This window comes from Trachemys scripta, chromosome 25, assembly GCF_013100865.1.
Source record: "Trachemys scripta elegans isolate TJP31775 chromosome 25, CAS_Tse_1.0, whole genome shotgun sequence".
Lineage (NCBI taxonomy): Eukaryota > Metazoa > Chordata > Testudines > Emydidae > Trachemys > Trachemys scripta.
Genome location: NC_048322.1, coordinates 832,129 through 854,800, shown reverse-complemented (window position 1 = coordinate 854,800; position 22,672 = coordinate 832,129). Strand labels below are relative to the sequence as shown.

At 51.2% G+C, this 22,672-nt stretch overlaps 1 protein-coding gene and 1 pseudogene across 2 annotated transcripts in view; both read left to right on the top strand.

Moving 5' to 3' along the window:
* LOC117870069 overlaps positions 1-20,817 on the top strand; it is a 32,213-nt pseudogene extending 11,396 nt beyond the window's left edge.
* Positions 1-22,672, top strand: part of LOC117869996 (zinc finger protein 239-like) — a 1,162,621-nt gene that overhangs the window by 990,610 nt on the left and 149,339 nt on the right. The window lies entirely within an intron of this gene.

Genomic DNA, 22,672 nt, shown 5'->3' with positions numbered 1-22,672 from the left:
GCGGCAGCACGATTGCGCCATTCCACTCTTCGGTGGCAATTGGGTGGCAGGTCCTTCACTCCGAGAGGGACTGAGGGACCCGCCACCGAATTACTGCGCTGCAGACCCAGACGTGCCGCCCCGATAGCGGCTGGAGTGCCGCCCTTTGGTATTGGCAGCCTCAAGAACCTGCTTCTTTAGCTGGTGCCTGGAGCCAGCCTGTTTCCCACTTATTCTGTAGCTACATCTGTCGTGCTTCCCCACTCCTTCACAATTCTGCAGTGCAATTTCCTTTGTTCCCCTTGCTTTTATCCATAATGGCTGTTCAGTAAAACCACTTTTCCCTGGCTGATGGAATTGATCTGCAAAGGGATTTATTAAATGCAGCATTTGTCAGAGCTGTTTTTTAAAAGATATTTAAACCCACTTGCTTTACTCAAAGGGAATATTTGTGCTTAGGCTTGTGCATCCAGTGTGCCTTCTTGGTGGCTAGTAAGAGGTAATAAGATCACAATTATTCCTTTGAGGTCATGGATTAGTCCAGGAAAGGAGAGACGAATTAGGTGGCCCATGCTAGGAGATTCCCTATGCATCTACCAGAGGGGGGGAAGAGAAGAGATGGAGGGGCAGGGAATAAGTCAGTTCAGCCTGCTTATGGAGCTACAGCAATAACTGCAGTTGTGTATCCAGTTGTGTATCTCCACTCTATCACTGAATTGTTTTCTTCCTAACCAGGAGTCAGATTCTATTCTATTCATGTTCTTAAAACAATGCCCATCCCTGACTTATGAGAGCCCTGGGGCCTTGACAATTTGTCCCTTATATGGACTAACCTCATTCCTTGGATTTAAGCAAGTTATGTTAAATGATCACATTAATTTACATTTTGATAAACCAGCCAAAGTGTTATGGGTGGGGTAAAACATAGGAGTCCTGTTAACTTTCTATAGCACTTTATGCTCTAAAAGAAGTTGGTGCCTAACTTCCCTTAGGCTACCACTTTTTCACAGAGGCTTACAAACATGCTTTATTTGGTTATGTTGACTGAACTGTAAAACCCAGCTCAGCCCTTTGGCCCCCACACCAGTCAGCTGACTCCTGGGACAAGGGACCAGGCTGGATCAGAGGTGCTAGAACAATTTTTATAGTGGGGTGCTGAGAGTCAGTGAACCAATGTAAACATAGGATGGAAACCACTTCAAGCCAGGGGGTGCGCACTTCAGCACCATGGGCTGGAATGGTGGTGGTGGAGGGTCTGGCTGGAGTCAGGGGACAAAGAGACTTGGCTGGGGCGGCGCATGACTACCATGATGGGGTGAGAGGCTGAAGATCCTCACTGGAGTGAGAGAAGATAGGAGCCCAAATGATTGGACAACAGTATACGATTCACATAAAATAGAATAAAGAATAATACATTTATAAAAAGTGCAAAATAAATTTAAAATAGTAATAATGAATAAAATACAAAAATATTAACAGACTTAAAAAAAGTAAAATAATAAAAACTGAAAAATAAAAGAATTGTAAAATACATAAAAACCATAAAAGGGGAAATAAAATTAAAATAAACTTAATATATATATATAAACAACAATAAAATAAAAAAGGAAATACAAGTAAAATATATTAAAAAGGTAAAAATATAACTATTAAGAAAAAACACACACACAAAAAGAAAGAAAAAAGTACAATTGTAAAACCGAGGGTAGGAGTCCATGGGGCTTGTGCTCCTATATCGTAGGTGAGGAGCTCTGATGTGTGCCCCCGTGTCCCCCTCTCTGTCCCCCGTGTGGACAGGGCTAGACAGCAGTCTCACTCCGGCCATGCGGCCACCCCAGCCTGGGAGTGAGGGGCGGTGCCCTCCCGGGCTTCCGGACCCACAGACAAAGGGATGCAATTTGTCCCGATAATTCGCTCCACCGGCAGCACTCTGCTTTTTTTTTGCTCCACTGGGGGAACCCCCCCGCCATGTGTCCTGATATTTTCTCCCTAAATAAGGCATTCAAACATTTAACACATGGAGGGAGGTAGCCGAAGATGGTTCTCACATGGGGCATCATTTGGTCTAGGGCCAGCCTGGCCCTGGGTCACAGAAGAGACTGAGAGAGCTTTTAGTATTCAAGCAAGTGTGCAAAGAAAATTGTGTGTCTGTCTGAAATCAAGGAGGGAGATGAACCAGCCACACGGTGGCACCATATGGGAAGGAATGGTCATGAAGGACTCAGAACGGCTCCCCGGGAGAACTGAATTACTCCATTCGCTATGCTCCATACTCCATGAAGAGATATTTGGTTCTTCCAAGGAGAATTGGGGTTTTAGCCCACGAAAGCTTATGCCCGAATAAGTTTGTTAGTCTCTAAGGTGCCACAAGGACTCCTCATTGTTTTCGCTGATACAGACTAACACAGCTGCTGCTCTGAAATTTGGGAAATCCTGACATTACGTCCGACCTGGGGGGGTTCAGGCTTCTTTATGTCTCTGTAACAAAGGGACCTTGATTCCCAGGCAGGGAGCGAGAAAAGGCCCAGCGCTGCCTTTAGTTTTTCGGACATTGCCTCTGTTTTGAGCCTCTGTCCAGGCGGATTTTTCAAATAAGAGCCAATGTCTAATACTGCAGCTCAGAAAGGGCCCAGATTGGTCTACTTCCCAATGGGTCCCTCTCTGGTATCTGCACTGGATTGGTCCAGTTCCTCTCCATCCCCAGCTCCCAGAGAGATCCCACCCACCCAGGCCCTGCTCCTAGCCCTGGGGAGGGTGAGGGACCCCCTGGACCACCCACCTGCAGTGACTACCCATGCCACAGGTACCTCCTCCAGTTCTACCCCCTCCTCCCGGTGTCCTGCTTTTGGGGAACCGGAAATAGGGTGTCTCTGCTCCTGGGCAGTGCGCCAGGTCCCTGGTTTGCGGCTGGCAGGGATGCCGGGGTCCCCAGGCTGGGGTCGCGGGGGAGGGGGACGCTGGGGTCCCTGGGCTGGGATCCCGGGGAGAGGGATGTCGGGGGGGATCCCGGGGCCGGGATCGGGGGGCGAGAGATGCTGGGGTCCCTGGGCTGGGATCAGAGGGAGAGGGACGCCGGGGTCCCCAGGCTGGGATCGCGGGGAGAGGGACGCCGGGGGGAGGTCCCTGCGCTGGGATCGCGGGACAAGGGATGCCAGGGTCCCCGGGCTGGGATCGCAGGGAGAGGGATGCTGGGGTCCCCGGGCTGGGGTCGCAGGGCGAGGGACACCGGGGTCCCCGGGCTGGGGTCGTGGGGCGAGGGATGCCGGGGTCCCCGGGCTGGGATTGGGGGAAGAGGGATGCCGGGGGGATCCCTGGGCTGGGATAATGGGGAGAGGGATGCCGGGCTCCCTGGGCTGGGATAACGGGAGAGGGATGCCAGGGGGGTCCCTGGGCTGGGATAACGGGGTGAGGGATGCCGGGGGGGTCCCGGGGCCAGGATCGGGGGGCGAGGGATGCTGGGGTCCCTGGGCTGGGATCCCGGGGAGAGGGATGCTGGGTGGGGGTCCCGGGGCCGGGATCGGGCGGCGAGGGATGCTGGGGTCCCTGGGCTGGGATCAGAGGGAGAGGGACGCCAGGGTCCCCAGGCTGGGATCGCGGGGAGAGGGATGCCAGGGCGGGGTCCCTGTGCTGGGATCGCGGGACGAGGGATGCTCGGGTCCCCGGGCTGGGGTCGTGGGGCGAGGGATGCCGGGGTCCCCGGGCTGGGATTGGGGAAGAGGGATGCCGGGGGGGGTCCCGGGCTGGGATAACGGGGAGAGGGACGCCGGGGGGTCCCCGGGCTGGGATCGCGGGGAGAGGGACGCCGGGGTGGGGTCCCTGCGCTGGGATCGCGGGACAAGGGATGCCAGGGGGGTCCCGGGGCCATGATAACGGGGTGAGGGACGCCGGGGGCGGTCCCCGGGCTGGGATCGCGGGGAGAGGGACGCTGCGGGGACTTTATCCCACCGCTCCGAGTGGCTCCCAGCCCCTGGAGGCAGCAGCCCCTTTGTGTTCACACGGGCCAGGAGCTGCGGTGTCTGGTCCCTTTGTTCTCCCCGAATCCCGCGCCCTGCCTGTGTCATAAGCACCCTGCTATGAGCCCGGCGGGGCAGGGCCAGACCCGGGAGGAGCCGCCCCTTCCTGTCCCCCCCCAGCCCGGCCGGGAAGCTGGTGTGGGCAGAGGAGCCCAGCGCGGTGGGTCCGGGGACACGCGTGGGGCGGATACGCGGGGCGATGCCCGGGGCCCGGGACCCGGCTCGGCTGCGGAGCTCAGACCCCAGGCGGGGCCCGGGAGCGAGGGGAAGGGGCAGTCGGGGGGTGTATCGAGGGGTCAGGGCTGGGGGTCGTGGGGCGGCTTGGAGCTGGGGCTTCGGGTGTGTCAGTGGGGGCAGAGCTGGGAGTTTGGGGGTGTCCGTGGCGGGGGGCAGAGCGGGGAGTTTGGGGGTGTCCGTGGGGGGGCAGAGCGGGGAGTTTGGGGGTGTCCGTGTGGGGGCAGAGCTGGGAGTTTGGGGGTTGTGAGTTGTGGGGCAGAGCTGGGAGTTTGGAGGTGCCAGTGGGGGGTCAGAGCGGGGAGTTTGGGGGTGTCAATGCAGGGTCAGAGTGGGGAGTTTGGAGGTGCCAGTGGGGGGCCAGAGTGGGGAGTTTGGGGGTGTCAATGAGGGGTCAGAGCGGGGAGTTTGGGAGTGTCAGTGGGGGGCGCAGAGCTGGGGTTTTGGGGCTATGTAGCTGTGTTAATTTCAGTGCCAGATTTGAATTGTTAGGGGTTGTGGCGGGGGGCGGTTGGTGGGGGAAGTGGGCCTCTGAAATCTGGCAGCTGAGAGGTTGTTTGCAGCAGTTTCTAACCTTCCACCCCCCTTCTTCCAGGAGCCCCCAGGGGAGCGTCGGGCCCCCCTGGGAAAAGAGAGAGAAGCCGCCAAAGCGGGGAGCTGCTGCAGGTCTGAGTCAGTCCCTGCAGGGCTGTCGTCGCAATGATCCTAGGCAGCATTTCTATGGGAGCGTCTCGGCCCTGGACCCCAAAGCACTTTACAGAGCGGGGCCGGGGGCATTATCCCTATGGGACAACGGGGGGAAGCGGGGCAGAGCCCTGACCAAGGTCACACAGTGAGTCTGTGGCAGCGCCAGGGATGGGACCCAGGAGTCCTGGCTGCTGTAACCCCAAGACCTTCTCTCCTGCCCTGGAAATGTCTGTCTGCATTTGCACCTGGAGGGTGAAATCCCCTCCCCCATGCAGAGGTCCCAAGCCAGGCCCAAGGCCCCGCTCCCACCAGGTTAATGGGTTACTGGGGCCAGGGGACTTGTGGGGCTCTCAGCCCTGGGCGGACTTTCACTCTCAAAGTAGGGAAACATTTTCTCCCTGTAAAGTGCCTGGGGAGAAACTTCCCCCTGTGGCCACCTCCCAACAGGGGTTGCTGGGGCTGCTGAAAGCCACTGTCCCGGCTTGGGGGGACGGGGGAGACGGCCGCTGCTGTCTGCACAAGAACCCGAGTGTCTGAAATTCCCCTAAATCCCAGAGGCTCCCTCAGCCTGGGACAAGTCCTCTGACGGCCTCGTCTTTCTCCCCCTCTCTAGGGTGCCGGGAGCTCTGGGGGCAGGTAAGTCCTGAGCTCCGTCTCACTCCCCTCGTGGTGTTTTAGGGTTGGTAACGGCACTGAATTCGGAGCTTCCCCCTACCCTTGGAGTGGGACACGCCGGCTTAGAGCCTGTGATTCTGTCTCCCCTAACGGGGACGAGCCGGGTATTATCTGACAGCTAATATGCTCCCACCAGGGCTGTCAGGGGCCGGACCGGCCTGGCTGACGTATTTAGGTGGCCACGTCACGTATTCAGATTGTGCAGGCTTTCTGTTGGCATTGGTTTAGAAGTAAGTTTCTAGACCTGCTGCTTACAAAGATCCCCAATGGACACGGAGACCGTGTTCCGTGTTCTGCCCACGGCCTGAAACAGCAGCTCAGAGCGGTGTGAATGCCTCCAGCCTCCGTTAATCCCATCGCAGCGCCAGCTGACATGACCACACTTCCATGTTGCCTGGCTGATCATCTGAGCCGGTGGAACGGGGAGGGGGCGGGAGTGACGCCTGTGCGGGGTGGGAATAGGGGGTTGCTGTAGGTGGGACAGAGCAGAGGGGAGACACAAGGACAAGGAAGCAAGAGATAAATAGTGGCCACCCTGCTGGAGATCTGGGCTCTGTCTGTGTCCACATTGAGCATGTGGGACATACCCACTCTTTGGTCTGTCTCCTCCCTTTGCACGTAACCCCAGTGCTGGTGCCCCTTGTGGCTGGACTATCCCAGGGTGGGAGGTGACTCTGCTCCCCACAGAACCTGAACGTCCCCGAGAAAGCTCTTGAACCGGTCTCTGTTCCTTGCTCCAGTGTTTCCCTGTGTCCCATCTCTCTGGGCCCATGGTGAGCACAGGGCTGAGGGCAGGTGACTCACCGTAACAGCGACCATCCCAGACCCAGGTTTGCGGGAGTTTGGGGGTTGCTGGGCTCAGGGATTGGGGATCTGGGCCCATTTCTCACCCCTCCTCCTTTCCCCAGCAGGGAGGACGAGGCATTTCCGAAGCCGGAGACGGGGTTTGCGGAGCTGGAGAAGAGACTCGGCGATTTCTCTCTGCAAAGCGCCCACCTGCAGGAGGTGCTGCTGGGATTCAAAGGTGAATGGGAGTCTGGGGGTGGCGTCTCCTCTGGTGAGAGCGACCCTGGCCCTGGGCAGGAGTCGGGGACTCTAGTGATGTCACTGACCCCAGGCTCCATCTCACAGCCCAGCTCAGCGAGTCGCCCTTCCCCATGGAGCAGCCCTGTGGGGCTGGCTCTGTCTGCAGCGGCTGCGTTATCGGCCTTTGATCTCTGTCACCATCTCGTAGTTAAGAGTAGTTACATCAATAACCAGTGGGAACCTCCCCTGAATCCTCACCTCTCCCGTCCTCTCCTTCCCCTAGAGACGCTGCGACTGGAGCTGGGGAGCGACACAGGTATGTGTCTGCCTCTGACGGGCCGTGGGGAGATTTCAGACCCATAACCATGTTAGTGTCAGGGGGGCACTGCCTCCAGCCCCGACGTGCAGCTGGAAGCTGTGGAAGAATGTGAAGCCGGGTGAGCCCCGTGACTGATTCGCTCCAGCTGTGATGTCTGACGGGGATTCAGAGCGAATCTGGATCTCAGGGGGGCGTTTCCCTTTGGGAAAAGGAACAACACCCTCACTAGTGTGATATAGGATGAGACAGGAACAAAATATCCAGACCCTGAGGAGTCTGAAAGCTTCAGTGAGTGAGTGAAAATGGTCACACGGGGGCAGCAGGAGTGAGGCCGGGTGGAGCCCAGTTATACCCCAAATAGACTAACGCTGGCTGAAGCCATGGGGCTGGTGTACCGCATACAGCCTGGCTGGGAATGGTCATTTTGAACGAGGAGGGAGCAGCCGTTGCACGTGTTTGTGCTTCTCACGCTTTTCACACTGGTGACCCCGGGTTTTTTTTTTTGAGATCCCCTTACATTTAATGTGAAACGAGATTAAAACACGGATCAAGGCTGATCCTATGTAACTTGTCTGGGTGCATTTCAAGAGGCTGACTGAGAACAGTTGTCCTTGGGGGCTAAAAGTTCAAGAAGTGGGGGGAAATGAGATTTTTTTTTGCTTAAGATGCTAGTAAATATTTCAATATCATAGAATCATAGAATATCAGGATTGGAAGAGACCTCAGGAGGTATCTAGTCCAACCCCCTGCTCAAAGCAGGACCAATCCCCAACTAAATCATCCCAGCCAGGGCTCTGTCAAGCCTGACCTTAAACACCTCTAAGGAAGGAGATTCCACCACCTCCCTAGAGAACCCATTCCAGTGCTTCACCACCCTGCTAGTGAAATAGTGTTTCCTAATATCCAACCTAAACCTCCCGCACTGCAACTTGAGACCATTACTCCTTGTTCTGTCAATATCTCATGGCCCATCTGATTGCGGACCCCTGGACCCCTGGGTGTTGCAACCCAGCAGCTGAGAAACGCTGCACTAGATTCTTCATTAATTTGTCTCCCTATTGGCTATGAATGGGAAGAGAGCATTACATTGTATATGGACCAACTCTGAATGGAGCAGCTCGAGCAGAGACGGACCAACCCTTCCGTGGTTAGCAGAGATGGGGATGAGGTACAGTGTGTGGATCCGCAGTGGCATTTCAGCATAGGGAAGGCCTCCAAGAATCGACAATAACCAAGTCTCTGAGCCAGGACTGGAGAGAGAAACTGAGGCAGAATAAGCGGGGAGAGAAGTCACAAGCTCCCACACCTGCTCAGATCCAGTTCCTGTCTCAGCACTGGACAGGTTTTGCCTGGTCCCTACTTCTGCGTAGTCCCTGCTCTGCTGGGGGAATGTGCCGTCCTGGGGAACCATGTCAGGTTTAAAGGGTGTCAGTGGGTTTAGTCCTGGTGGGAGGGGATGGGTCTACACTGCAGTGACGGAACATTTTCCCAGCGTGAGAGTCTAGACCAGGGGTCAGCAACCTTTCAGAAGCGCTGGGCCGAGTCTGCATTTATTCATTCTAATTGAAGGTTTCGCGTGCCAGTCATACATGTTAACGTTTTCAGAAGGTCTCTTTCTATAAGTCTATAATATAGAACTGAACTATTGTTGTATGTAAAGTAAATAAGGTTTTTAAAATGTTTCAGAAGCTTCATTTAAAATTAAATTCAAATGCAGATCTTATCAGTTTAGTGGGATCCTTGCCCTTGCTTTTCCTTGCCGAGTTTTCCAGTGTCTGGCATGGATTTGGATACTTTAAGCTGCACACAGACTTCGGAGTGATCAGTTGTTAACCTTTCCGAACATTGGTGGAGCTGGTCCCCCGGGCCCGGAATATTCCTGGAGCCCGGGCACCACGGACCCATACAACTCACTGCCTTCCTCTGCTACAGGCTTCCTGTGCGACCTTGGGCCAGTCACTCAGCCTGTTTGGGTATGTCTGCGCTGCAATAAACGGGCAGCAGCTGGCTCCAGCTCGCGGGGCTGAAACGAGTGATGTCGATGCTCAGGCCCTGAGATCCCAGAAAGGGTCTCGCAGCATCTACATTGCTCATTTTAGCCCTGCAAGCCTGAGTCCGCTGCCCCAGGCTGAGACTTGGTGCGGCGAGTTTTCTATCACGGTGTGGATGTCTCCTTTGTGCCTTAGTTTTCCCTTCTGTACAATGGGAACAGCTGCCCTGCCCCGCATGGCTGCTGGGAGGGTCAGTGACTTAAAAATAGTGAACTGCTCAGCTACCGCAGTGATGGGGGCAGATAAGCCAGAGAGTCCACGGCCGGACGGGGCCACCAGTTTATTTAGCCTGGTCTCCTGCATGTTATAAGTCATCAGCAACTGAGATTAGACCAGGTGTTCCAGCCAAAGCTACAGAAGGAAGTTACAAGATTCCAAAAAACGGAAAGCCATTTACAGACGGAGCCCTGGGCCGGCAGCAGAGTGCCACTGAAAATCAACCCCCGTGCCACCTTTGGCTCGCGTGCCATAGGTTGCTGACCCCTGGCCTAGAACGTCTCTGCAGAGAAAGCGCCAGTGAGACGCATGATGGGAAATGACCTAAAGTCTGTTCTGAAAACCCCCAATAACCCTTCTCCCCCCGACAGGCTGCAGAATAACATCCCCGGGTCCCCTCGGATTCTCCCAGCCTGCCCGGGGAAGGGAAATGGATGCGGCAGAGTGGTCTCAGGTAGGCATGCTGAGGAAATTGCTGGCGGGTTCCCGCAGGAGCCAGAGGGACAGGGAATACACAGGAAGCGGGAGCGAGCAGGGCATTTGATCTGAGGGTGGGAGGGTGCAGGCAGTGCACAGGGTGGTGAACGGGAGCGGGTGTGATGAACCGGCTGGGACGTGTTAAATCTGGGGCCTGGATTCTAGGAATAGATCGTTGGGTGTGGAAATTCCCCCATTTGGGGGATAGGGAACAAACCAGCCTGGGCTGGGAAAACTTCCCAGACTCCCAGTGCTGGAGCATGACCCCACTAAGCAGAGGTTGCTCTGAAGGGGGCACTCACCAGTGAGGCTTAGGGAAGATGCCCCCATCCCCTCACCTCCAGCTGCTGAGAACGGGGAGGGTGTTGGGATTTCTACAAGGAGGGGCTCTCCCGGGACCCCGCTGGGGGCTCCCTCTCCTGTATCAGCCTCTGGCAAGAAGGTGTGTGATGAACCTGTCCTCTCCATCTGCTGGGAAGGACGAGGGTCGCTCTCTCTATCTCCCCTCACCCTGATGCCTCCTGGACGCTCTGAGCAGCTTGTGGGTGGGTCTCTGCTGACTGTGTCTCCCTTTGATTGGCCCCATGAAGAGTAGGCCTGTCAGTGGGGCAGCAGGTACTGAGTGTGGGTCTCTTGCTCTTTCAGGGGCCGGTGACTTTCGAGGAGGTGGCTGTGTATTTCACCAGAGAAGAGTGGGCTTTGCTGGACCCCACTCAGAGAGCCCTCTACAGAGCCGTCATGCAGGAGAACTATGAGAATGTGACCTCGCTGGGTAAGGATTCCCGTCCCCTCAGTTCTTAGAAGGGGAAATGCAGAATTAAGGTTCGCACCACACCCCGCGATGTAACCTTAACTCTGCCCTGTTTCAGCCACACCCCAGCATGCCGGTGACACTCACACCAGCGCTGTGCCCTGCCCTGCCCCAGAACAGTCTGGGAACAGAGCCCAGGAGCAGAACAGCGCAGAGTCTAACGTTGTCTCTTGGCTAAGGCAAAACGTGGGTTCAGGTCTGGCATAAGGAACAGAAGCTGCCTGCCCCTGCCCAACCCTCAAACCCTGAGCCTGCTGCACACAACCCAGCTCAGATTTACAAACTGTTACCAGCCCTTTACCCTCCCCCTGAGATTCCTTCTGAGTTGTCGCCTTCACTTTCCCCTCACTGAGCCCTGGAGACCAGTAGCATTTTACGCCAGCAGACGGCTGACGATCCCCGTGGCTAAAACACGTCCTTGCGCACTGTCACTGACACCGCCTGCAACACTGAGCAGTGAAACGAGGCAGACTCGGTCCCTCGGGTCACCTGCACCTCTCTGCATACCACAGTCACAGCTCTGCCAGGCTGCTCCAACTAATCCCTCCATCATCCAGCTGCAGCTGGCCCAGTGCACACAGCTGGGGGCAGGCAGATAAATGCTGGTGTTCCCGTCTGTGAACACCACACAAACAATGACATGTTCTCTTAGTCCTTCCTCATCTACAGAAGGGATGTGGACAAATTGAAGCGAGTCCAGCGGAGGGCAACAAAAATGATGAGGGGGCTGGAGCACATGACTTATGAGGAGAAGCTGTGGGAACTGGGATTGTTTAGTCTGCAGAAGAGAAGAATGAGGGGGGATTCGATAGCTGCTTTCAACTACCTGAAGGGGGTTCCAAAGAGGATGGATCTACACTGTTCTCAGTGGTGGCAGATGACAGAACAAGGAGTAATGGTCTCAAGTTGCAGTGGGGGAGGTTTAGGTTGAATATTAGGAAACACCTTTTCACTAGGAGGGTGGTGAAGCACTGGAATGGATTCCCTAGAGAGGTGGTGGAATCTCCTTCCTTAGAGGTTTTTTAAGTCCCGGCTTGACAAAGCCCTGGCAGGGATGATTTAGTTGGGGTTGGTCCTGCTTTGAGCAGGGGGTTGGACTAGATGACCTGCTGAGGATTCTTCCAACCCTGAGATTCTAGGATTCTATTATAAATTCATGGAGTTTATGGCCCAAAGGGACTATTAGGTTGTCTACTCCGGCCTCCTGTATCACACAGACCATAGAATATCATCCAGTTACTGTCGTGTTAAGCTGAATACCTTGTGTTGGACGAAATCATCTTCCAGAAAGGCATCCGGTCTGGACTTGAAGACTTAGAGAAGGAAAATCCTCAATTTCCTTGGTAGTTAATTTTTGCACTACCCTGACTGACCCATAGCCAGTGGCTTATGGCAGCTCCAGGGTTAGGGGATGGGGTAGAGTTAAGGTTACCTAGAGTTAAAGTTTCAGGGGTGGGATGAACTTTGTGGGTGGGTTTCCTGGTATTCAGAGCTTTAAGTTTAGTCACCATCCACGTTCTGGAAGGGCTCACGGCAGCACTGGGAAACCTTAACTCTGTGTTAAAGAAGTGAATTGACTGTGTCTACACTGCAGGTTTTGCTGTTATAACTCTGTTGACTAAGGGTGAGATTCTTCACACCTGTAACCGTGAGACATGTGCTGACTGAGGGAGGTATACTGCCAAATTTTAAAGAGCAGACCAGGCCAGAATCTGCATGTGGACGTTCGAGCACTTCAAAAAAAAATTGCTCGTAGCCCAGTATCACTGAGCAAACTTCCCAAGAGGAATTCCTGCAGAGTGCATGAAAAATGTGTAACACACCTTGTCTGAAAGCTATCAGGGGTAGGGCTCAGACTCAGATACATGGTGAATTTCTGGTGCAGGGGCCTGTTATTACAGCGTCCCCACACGGCCTTTGCTGATTTAGGGGCTACACTCCATGGCTCCACTCTTAGGACTGTCTACTTGCACTTTATTTTTTGTCATTTTTTTCAACTATTCTCATTTTTACTGTTCTGTCTCCCTTGCCAAGTGCCCCACCCCCCACTGTCACCTCATCCCTGCCTACCTTCACCCCAAGCATGATTTTTCACTCCTCGCATTCCTCCCAGCCACAAGGTGACCCCTTCCCTGGCCAAAAAAAAAAAAAAAAAAGTGGACTTTCTTGGAGCTGTCCTAGGTTGGGAGTGATCCTGGGGATTCAGAAAATCATACTTCCCCATCCCTATCTGCAGCATCCTCAATCTCTCTTCCCTGCAGGCTTCTTGGAGCTTGGAGTCAGTCCCTTCTGAGGTCACCTGGCCCAATTCCGGTTCTTCATAGTCTTCTTTTCCAGAGAAACTACAGTCTGTTGCTCCTGGATTATAGCATTTAATTCCCCAGCCTTCTCCACACCTGGGGCACTTTCATCCTCCCTCCCATTACGCCGGACTTGCTAGATTCCCTAGTTCCTCAAAATGTGCTTTCCCGACATCTAATGCACCTGAGATACCCTACTCCACTCCCTCTTCTTGCGTCGTCCTCTGAACCCCACCAACCCATGCTGACTGTTCCCAGCTTCCCTAGGACTCGGTTTTTCTCTGGAACTCTCTCAGAAAGAAGCAGGTGCTTTCCTTGCCGGCGGCAAGCGTCACTTTCTAGGCCATGGAGTTAAAGTCTCTGTGTTTTAGGCCCCCGCTTTGAGGAGGATTGTCGGGCAGACTGTGGCTTAGTTCTATCCCTCTTTAAGCAGAACGTCCTACAGGTTTGAGCATCTGGGGAACTTGCCCCAGCATATTCCTATTTCAAAATAAGTTGGGGTTAAAATAGAATTGTTTGTGTGAGAAATCTCCCGTGAACCAATGGATGTCCTTTCCCTGTGCAGCGTTTCCAGTTGTCACACCTGGTGCCATCTCCCATCTGGAAGAAGATGAAGACCCATGGGTCCCAGATCCCCACGATTCAGAGGAAAGAGAGATCCCGAGAGGTGCTAGCACAGGCGAGGAATCATTAAATCAATTCAAAAGCTGTCAGCATCTGAAGGACACAGCTGGGGTTCCTGACAGAGACCTTGTGAGTTCTGCGAGTTCTGGATTGTCCCCAGCAGGTTTGTATCCTCAGAGCAGATACTGTTCATGACTTCCTTTCCATCCTGAGTGACACCTGGCAGTAACTCCCTCCTTGACTTCCCATCCCCCTGAGTGATTGGATGGGATTTAGAGGCAGAATTAATCCCCTCTCCGCTGTGGGAAAGAATTGGGGGAAACTCATTCCCTGATTTTTTTCCATATCTCCAGCACTACTTTGGCTGACCAGGATGGTCATAGTGACCGTGAAATTTTCAGGGAGATTAGAGAGGCCATAAAAATGTAAAACGCAATAATAATGGGAGATTTCAACTATATCCATATTGTCTGGATACATGTCACCTCAGGATGGGATCCAGAGATAAAGCTTCTGGACCCCATGAATGACTGTTAGAGCACTGAATCCTTGAACCCACCAGAGGTGAGGCGATTCTTGATTTACTCCTCAGTGGAGCACAGGGTCTGGTCCAAGAGGTGACTATAGCTGAATCACTTGGTAATAGCGACCATTATATAATTAAATTTAACATCCCTGCGGGCGGTATCAAAGAAGCCCACCACAGCAGCATTTCATTTCAATAGGGGAACTACACAAAACTGAGGACATTAAAAGGTACAATCTCAAAAGTGAAATGCCTGCAAGCTGCATGGAAACTTTGAAAATGCACTCAAGAAAGAAATCATGGGCGTCATTGTGGATAGTTCTCTGAAAAGATCTGCTCAATTTGCAGCGGTAGTTAAAAAAGCTGACAGAATGTTGGAAGTTTTTAGGAAAGGGATCGATAATAGGACAGAAAATATATTGCCTCTAAATCCATGGTACGCTCACATCTTGAATACCTCATGCAGTTCTTGTCACCCCATCTCAAAAAAAGATATATTTGAATTGGAAGAGATACAGAGAAGGGCAACAAAAATGATTAGGGGTATGGAACAGCTTCCGTATGAGGAGAGATTATAAAAACTGGGAATTTTCAGCTTGGAAAAGAGATGACTAAGCAGGGATACCGTAGAGGTCTATAAAATCATGACTGGCGTGTAGAAAGTGAACACACAAATGTTATTTAATCCTTCACATGACACAAGAACTAGGGGTCATCCAATGACATTAATAGGCAGCAGGTTTAAAATGAACAAAAGGAAGTATTTCCTCACACAACGCACAGTCAACCTGTGGAACTCCTTGCCAGGGGATGTTGTGAAGGGCAAGACTATAACAGGGTTCAAAAAAGAACTAGATACATTCATGAAGGATAGGTCCATCAAAGGCTACTAGCCAGGATGGACAGGGATGGTGTCCTTAGCCTCTGTTTGCCAGAAGCTGGGAATGGGTGACAGGGGATGGATCACTTGATGATTCCCTGTTCTGTTCATTCCCTCTGGGGCACCTGGCATTGGCCACTGTCAGAAGACAGGACACTGGCCTAGATAGACCATTTTTCTGATCCAGTATTGCCGTTCTTCTTACCCCCGCTTCATTTAAGAGCCCTGTAACGGGATCGGCACCCACCTCTCGCGAGCGCCCCCTCTGGTTGGGTGTGTCTGCATTCTTTAAACCAGTCCAGCCCTGGTATGGGGCTGTATCCCCAGGGCTTCCTCCCTGGAGACACTATCTTCCTGTGGCCCTCCCTGGGCTCAGTCCCTACTCCCTCCCAGCAGCCAGCCAGGAGCTCCTTCATTGCTCCCCTGGCCCCTGCTAGCAAACTGTCCTTGGCCAAACAGTCCTAGCAGCCAGCCAGGAACCTCTCACTCCCCTGGTCTGTTACCCTAAAATGTAGCCACTAATTTAACTAGCCTACAATAACGCTTTTAAGTTAAAAGGATAGCAAGGTTGTGGCCTGCTTTAAAGGAATTGCCAGGGTGTTACCAGAGCAAGCGAGTCTTGCTAACCCTTGAAAAGGACCCGGATGCAACCCTGCCGCTCAAGGATTGGACACACACAAGCCGCAATTCTTCAAAAAAAACAAAAAAATTATTAATTTAATAGCAATAGAAGTTACCAGATTGGATAAAATACACTAGAATTACATTTAAGAAGTATATAATAAAGTGGCGCGGCAAAATAAAAAGAGAGATTATATGGAATATTCCTCTCTCACATTTAGAGGATACAATCATTACAATGTAATTATATTTAAACGCTGTTACCGTTTAATGACCCCATTCGGAGAGCGGTGATCAGCCGGTCGCAGAATGGGGTGGGGTAGATCTCACTCAAATGCAGGCATCCGGCTTTATTGACAGATGGACTCCATCATTCCTTAGTAACACAGTAAAGGCTTTTTTTAAACCGGCAGGCTGGGGGAGCTGGTAAATTTCAAATGCTGGTTAACTCAGAGGGAGGGGTTTGGCATGCAGGTCAGGGGCGTGGGAGAGGCTGTGGGGCACGGACTGGGAGGGAGTTTGGGTCCGGGAGGGGGCTTGGGGCACAGGAGGGGGCTCACGTCAGGCATCTCCCTGCAAGCAGCTCCCCATCCCTGTTGCCAGGCATGCTGCTTCCATCTGCAGGTGCCACCACCCCCACTGCTCCCATTGGCAGGTAGTTGCTTGGTTGCTATGGAAGCTGTTGCTATGGTGACCTTTAGAATTCTGCTGCATCTTCTTTGGATGCTGCTGCCGTTGTCTTCGCCGCTGCTGTTCTGGTTGCTTCTTGAGGCTTTTGATCTTCACGAGCCCCCAAACCCCAACCCTTAACCCTGCTGGCTGTTGGCCTCATATATTGATTGCTTTTTCAAGGTCAGTTCATTGACAATGTATTAGCCTGGCTCAGACAATCAGCTGCCAGATATTAGCCTATTTCCTCTTCCTGTCTAGATCCTCCCCTTTTATTAGCATATTTGTACTTCCTGTCTAGCTCCTCCCCGCTTACGTCATCCTATTTTTAGAAAGGAAAGCTCCTTCCCTGATGCCATCTTGGATTCTAGAACTTTACACTATCTAAATTTAGACTCTCATTCCCCGCCTCCGACATTTTAATCCGCCAAGTTGGATTTTCTAAATTTAAACTAGCATTCATTTCTACGTATTCAAAGCCTTAATCTTAACATTAATTATTGTTTTATGCAAATCAAAAAGTGTCCTGATACTGGCACCACCTTAATTATGTCAATTGGGAGAGGTGTATTTGATGGTGTTTTCAACCCCTTCTGAGGTTTTCCTGCAAGCCTCTGTTAATGTCTGAATGACCTTGCAGCACCTTCAGAGCAAAAATCTCTCATTACAAGTCCCAGCCAGGAACACCTCTTGCTCCCCTGGTTCCTGCCAGCAGACTTAGCTGTCTGTAGTCCTGCTGCTCCTCCACCCAGGCATGCAGTCCGTTTTTCTCAAGATCCACGCAGCAACTAACTTCTACTCTGTGCTGCAGCTCCTTTTATATGGCCCTCCTGGCCCCTGACTGGCTGTTCCAGTAGCCCCTCTGATTGGTTGCTTCCTTGCAACCACTCTAGGCCACTTGGAGGACCTCTCCACTGCTCCTTTCCTGGGATGGGTGTGGCAGAACCCTTTGGCCTCCGGCCAGGGGCCGTTGGGTCTAGTCCATCCCCTTACAACCTCGCATAAGATTCTCTGTTGAACCAGAATGTACAGACCAGATTTAGGATATTCTTGTACCCCTTGCCAGGTGGCATCAAGGGTCGCTTTGGTCACAATCACACACTTCCCTTATACATGTAAGCTGAGGAGGTCTGGTCTCTAACGTGATGAACAAACCACAAGTTACAATGTATTGAAGTATGGAGGAACAGGACTAGACAGCTGAGATGAATAGAAATGGAATAAGGTCGCTTTAGCTTTAGGTCACCAGCTTGTAGGCTTGGCAGAATTCAATTTTTATTTTTAATTTTTTTTTTATGATTTCAATATATTTTTAAGATTCCCCCCCCCCTTTTTATTGATTTACATGTTCAAAATTGTGGGAAATTACAGGTTTTAAGCATTGTTTTCAATTTTTAGCCATTTAAATTTTCAATGGCAGGAAATGCTGGTGCGGGGGTCAGACAATAATTATTTAATGGCCGTAGACGTTGAGACTCAAAAAGTTAAAACTTTATAACTGTTAAAACAAACCATCAACATCACATGTCAAAATATACACAGTAAGTACTCTTAAAAGCAAACTCTACATTCTCAAGCAACATTTTTCTTAGTTGGCCTATCTGAAATTCTGATTATTGATGGAAATATTTTTGGTTGGTTTCTGGTGTTTACGGTGAAATTGATATTTACCAAGAAAAATCTAATCCTCCCAACCCTACCAATCTGAATCCACCAAAGTATGTGTTTAATTTAGGGCTGTCAAGCGATTAAAAACATTAATCGCGATTAATCGCACGATTGAAAAAATTAATAGTGATTAATCACACTGTTAAACAATGATAGAATACCATTTATTTAAATATTTTTGGATGTTTTCTACATTTTCAAATATATTGATTTCAATTACAATACAGAATACAACGTGCACAGGGCACACTTTATATTTATTTTTGATTACAAGTATTTGCACTATAAAAAAACAAAAGAAATGGTATTTTTCAATTCACCTAATACAAGTATTGTAGTGCAATCTCTTTATCATGAAAGTGCAACTTACAAATGTAGAAGTATGTACCAAAAAAACTGCATTCAAAAATAAAACAATGTAAAATTTTAGAGCCAAGTCCACTCAGTCCTACTTCAGCCAGTCGCTGAGAAAAACAAGTTTGGTTACAATTTGCAGGAGATAATGCTGCCCACGTCTTGTTTACAATGTCACCTGAAAGCGAGAACACGCGTTCGCTTGGCACTGTTGTAGCCGGCATCGCAAGGTATTTACGTGCCAGATGCGCTAAAGATTCATATGTCCCTTCATGCTTCAACCACCATTCCAGAGGACACGCGTACATGGCTGATGATGGGTTCTGATTGAAATCAATATTTTTGAAAATGTAGAAAACATCTAAAAATATTCAATAAATGGTATTCTATTATTGTTTAACAATGCGATTAGTCGCAATTAGTTTTTTTTAATTGCTTGACAGCCCTACATTAAACACATACTTTGGCAGATTCAGACTGGTAAATTCAATCGGTATTCTATTGTTTAATCATGATTACTTTTTTTGAGTTAATCACGTGAGTGATCTGCGATTAATCGGCAGCTCTCATTTAATTGAAAGCATGTGAGTAGTGTCATTGAAGCCCTAGCGTTTAGGGATTCCCAGGACATGAGGCGCTTCTGCCACTCCTCTTCCACCACAACCAATTTGCCACATGGTTTGAGCTCCCCTTTTCCATCCCTGTTTCTGCCAACAGGTGATGTGTTGCTGAGTGAGAACGAGGAGCAGAAACCTCAGCAAGAAGATTCTGAGCAAGTGAAACCACACGGGGCATTATTGAAAATATCTCATGAAGATGTTTCCAGGAGTCATGAGCTGGGAAAAGGTCGTGAGAGTCAGCACAGGCAGGAGAGGAGGCAGAGAAACCAGCCAAGGGAGAAAATGAATAAAGCCATGAATAGTTGCGGACTGCACAAATACCTCCAGGAAACTGCAGCCCAGCAGAAAATCCAGGCAGGAGAGAGAAACAAGACATGCTCTGAGTGTGGGAAAAATTTCAGTAGCCGCTCTGCCCTTATTTTACACCAGAGAATCCACACAGGAGAAAGACCCTATGGATGCTGTGAGTGCGGGAAAAGCTTCACTCGGAGATCAGCCCTTATTAGGCATCATAGAATCCACACCGGGGAGCGACCCTATGAATGCTGTGAGTGTGGAGAAAGCTTCACTCGGCGCTCAAACCTCATTACACATCAGAGGATCCACACAGGAGAGAGACCCTACAAATGCTGTGAGTGCGGGACAAGCTTCACTCAGAGATTTTCCCTGACTACACATCAGCGAATCCACACAGGGGAGAGACCCTACGGATGCTGTGAGTGCGGGAAAAACTTCACTAACAGCTCAGCGCTTATGGCCCATCGGAGAATCCACATGGGAGAAAAACCCCATGAATGCTGTGAGTGCGGGAAAACCTTCATTAGCAGCTCAAAGCTCATAGCACATCTGAGAATCCACACGGGAGAGAGACCCTATGAATGCTGGGAGTGCAAGAAGAACTTTACCAACAGCCCAGACCTTATAAAGCATCAGAGAATCCACACAGGAGAGAGACCCTATGGCTGTTCTGACTGTGGGAAAAACTTCACTTACAGCTCAGCGCTTAGGAAACATCAGCAAATCCACACGGGAGAAAGACCCCATGAATGCTGTGTGTGCGGGAAAAGCTTCACTCAGAGCTCATCCCTTATTTCACATCAGCGAATCCACACAGGAGAAAGACCCTATGCGTGCTCTGAGTGTGGGAAAAACTTCATTGACAGCTCATCACTTCGGAGCCATCAGAGAATCCACACGGGAGCCAGACCTTATGAATGCTCTGAGTGTGGGAAAAGCTTTACTTGGAGCTCAAACCTTATTACACATCAGAGGCTCCATACCTCATAGAGACACTCTAGATGGCCTAAATGTGGGAAAAACTCGTACCAGAACTCAGCCCTAACTTATCACCAGAGAATTTGCAAGGGAAAGAAACAACATAAAACCCTTCTCTAGGACTGACCTTTTGTGTCACGAGGTCTCTCGGGTCCCTCAGGTGGGTTTCCTGTTCATCTCTCTTTGGGGTGAATCAGGTGGTCCTTCCTACCAACTCCTTTGTCCTATGACTCATAGGAGCATGTGTCCCTCCTACCAGGATGTCCATGAGGCTCAGGTGCGGGGAACAGGAGTTACCCCAACTAGCTCTATCAAAGTAAAATGACTTGGGCCTCATCTCCACCTGGCTTTCGCTAGCTTGATGTAAAACCACAACTCTCTTTGCAGTGAAGACTTGGCTCGTGAGTAGTAGCTGGGGTTGTCTAGCAGGTTTACTCATAACTTCACCTATGCTCCATCGGTTTTCCTTGTCTAAACAATCCTGGAGCACCTCATTTCTACTGTTCTCCCGTAGCAAAGTGATTGCTAGAGTCACCAAGTTCCCCTTTGGGCACCAATTCCCTCGTTTTCATTGGTTCTCACATTGCCACGTGTTGAACTAAACATTGGTTATTTTTTGTACCGTTTTCTCACTTAAAAAGATATATTTAATTGTAGCAAATTCTGTGACACCCAAAGACAATGGGGTGTGTCAGAGGGATTCCCTCCTTTCCCAGTGTCACGGAGTCCCCGGGCGATGCTCTGGAACTGCTCCCTACGGAGCCTGGCAGGACTCTGGGGAAGTCTCCTCTCTGGGAGTCTCCAGGGCAAGAAGCTCACATGGCTTCACCTTCCTGGGTCTGACCTTGGAGCATTCAGCCTCCCCTGCCCCACCGTGCGCTTCCCACGGCGAATCCACTTGGGCAGGGTCCTGGGGAAGCTAGAGGATCCTGCACCCCCACTTCGCAGTCAGATGTGACTCTTAGCCAGCCAGTAATACAGAGGTTTATTAGATGACAGGAACACGGTCTAAAACAGAGCTTGTAGGTACAGAGAACAGGACCCCTCAGTCAGGTCCATCTTGGGGGATAGGGAGCCCAGACTCCGGTGCCGGGCCTCCCTCTGTTTCACCAGCCAGCTCTAAACTGAAGCCCCCTCAGTCCCTCCTCTGGCCTTTGTCTCTTTCCCAGGCCAGGAGGTCATCTGATCTCTTTGTTCTCCAAAACCTTCAGTTGGCACCTTGCCGGGGATGGGCCCAGGCCATCAGTTGCCAGGAGATGGGATGTCGGCCATTCTCTGTGCAGACAGCATCACACTGGCCCTCTAGGTCTCTGCAACAATCACACCACCTGATCCCCCCCACCTAGATACTTAAGAAATGCATAGGGGAAACTGAGGCACCCACACAATATTCAGAGAAAACATTAAGAACATTCCCACTTCGTCACACCCATCATCCCAACTGTGTTAGCTTCTGTCTGAGCTGTGCAGTGTTTATCTTCTTCACAGTCTAGACCATCACTGCCCGTAGTTTCCCATAACACAGTGTTTGGCGCTCTCAGCGCTTGGGAATCATGGTTTGATTTCATTGATCCTAAATCAGAATCAATAGGTCCGGATGTGAAAGAGTCACAGACCTGAAAGGAGAATTTTTAATGGATCTAAAACCATGTGTGAGATGTTATTGACATAAACTGTGACCGTATAGAGCATTGTTGCAACCACAGTTATAGATTTGCAGCTAATATTGTACAAAGGTTGTCATGTGAGGTGTCTATGGAAAGGTGGTAATTTGCTGGTTATAATTATGCTGGCTGTATGTGTGTATCATTTTTGTATTTGAAGTAATGAATATTGGCTGTATACTTGAATGTCAAATGTATTTGATTCCAAGTAGCCTCATTGAAGCATTTGGTCAGCTTCTTGAGAAGGGGCTATTCTCAGTAAGTGCCCAATCAAGAAACACTTAACTGACAATGGACTTTGAGAGATGCCAATCCACATCCGAGCTTTCCTGGGAACGTTCAAACTAACATGTAAACAATGACGTCAGCCTGCAAACTGAGTCATGCACAGACATGTGACTTGCCCATGTGACTCCAGACTCCATCTTGCTGCTGTGATTTTCCACAGTATGAACAAAGGAGTGTCCTTCCACAGGCAGAGAATATAAAAGGCCCTGAAAACCCCTCCATTTTGTCTTCAATCCTGCTTCTTACCTCTGGAGGAACCTTACTACAAACCGAAGCTCTGAACAAAGGACTGAGTGACTAGGGTTACTATAATTATCAAATAAGAAAAGAGGACCCTCCACGGGGCCCTGGCCTCGCCCCCGCCCATTTCCCACCCCAGCCCCGCCCTAACTCTGCCCCTCCTCCCTCCCACTCCCAGCCACGTGAAAAGGGCTGCCTGAGCGCTACCGGCTTCACGGTTTGCCAGGCAGCCCCCAGACCCTGTGCCGCCGGCCGGCGCTTCCCCAGCGCAGCTGGAGCCCGGGAGGGGAAGCGCCCAGCCTGGTAGCGCTTGGGCTTCGGGCAGCCCCTATGCCTCCGGACCCTGCGCCCCCGGCCGGGCGCTTCCCTTCCCGGGCTCCGGCGGCGCAGGGTCCGAAGGCATGGGGGCTGCCCGAAGCCGGTAGCGCTCGGCTCTTAAACAGAGCCGAAGAGTC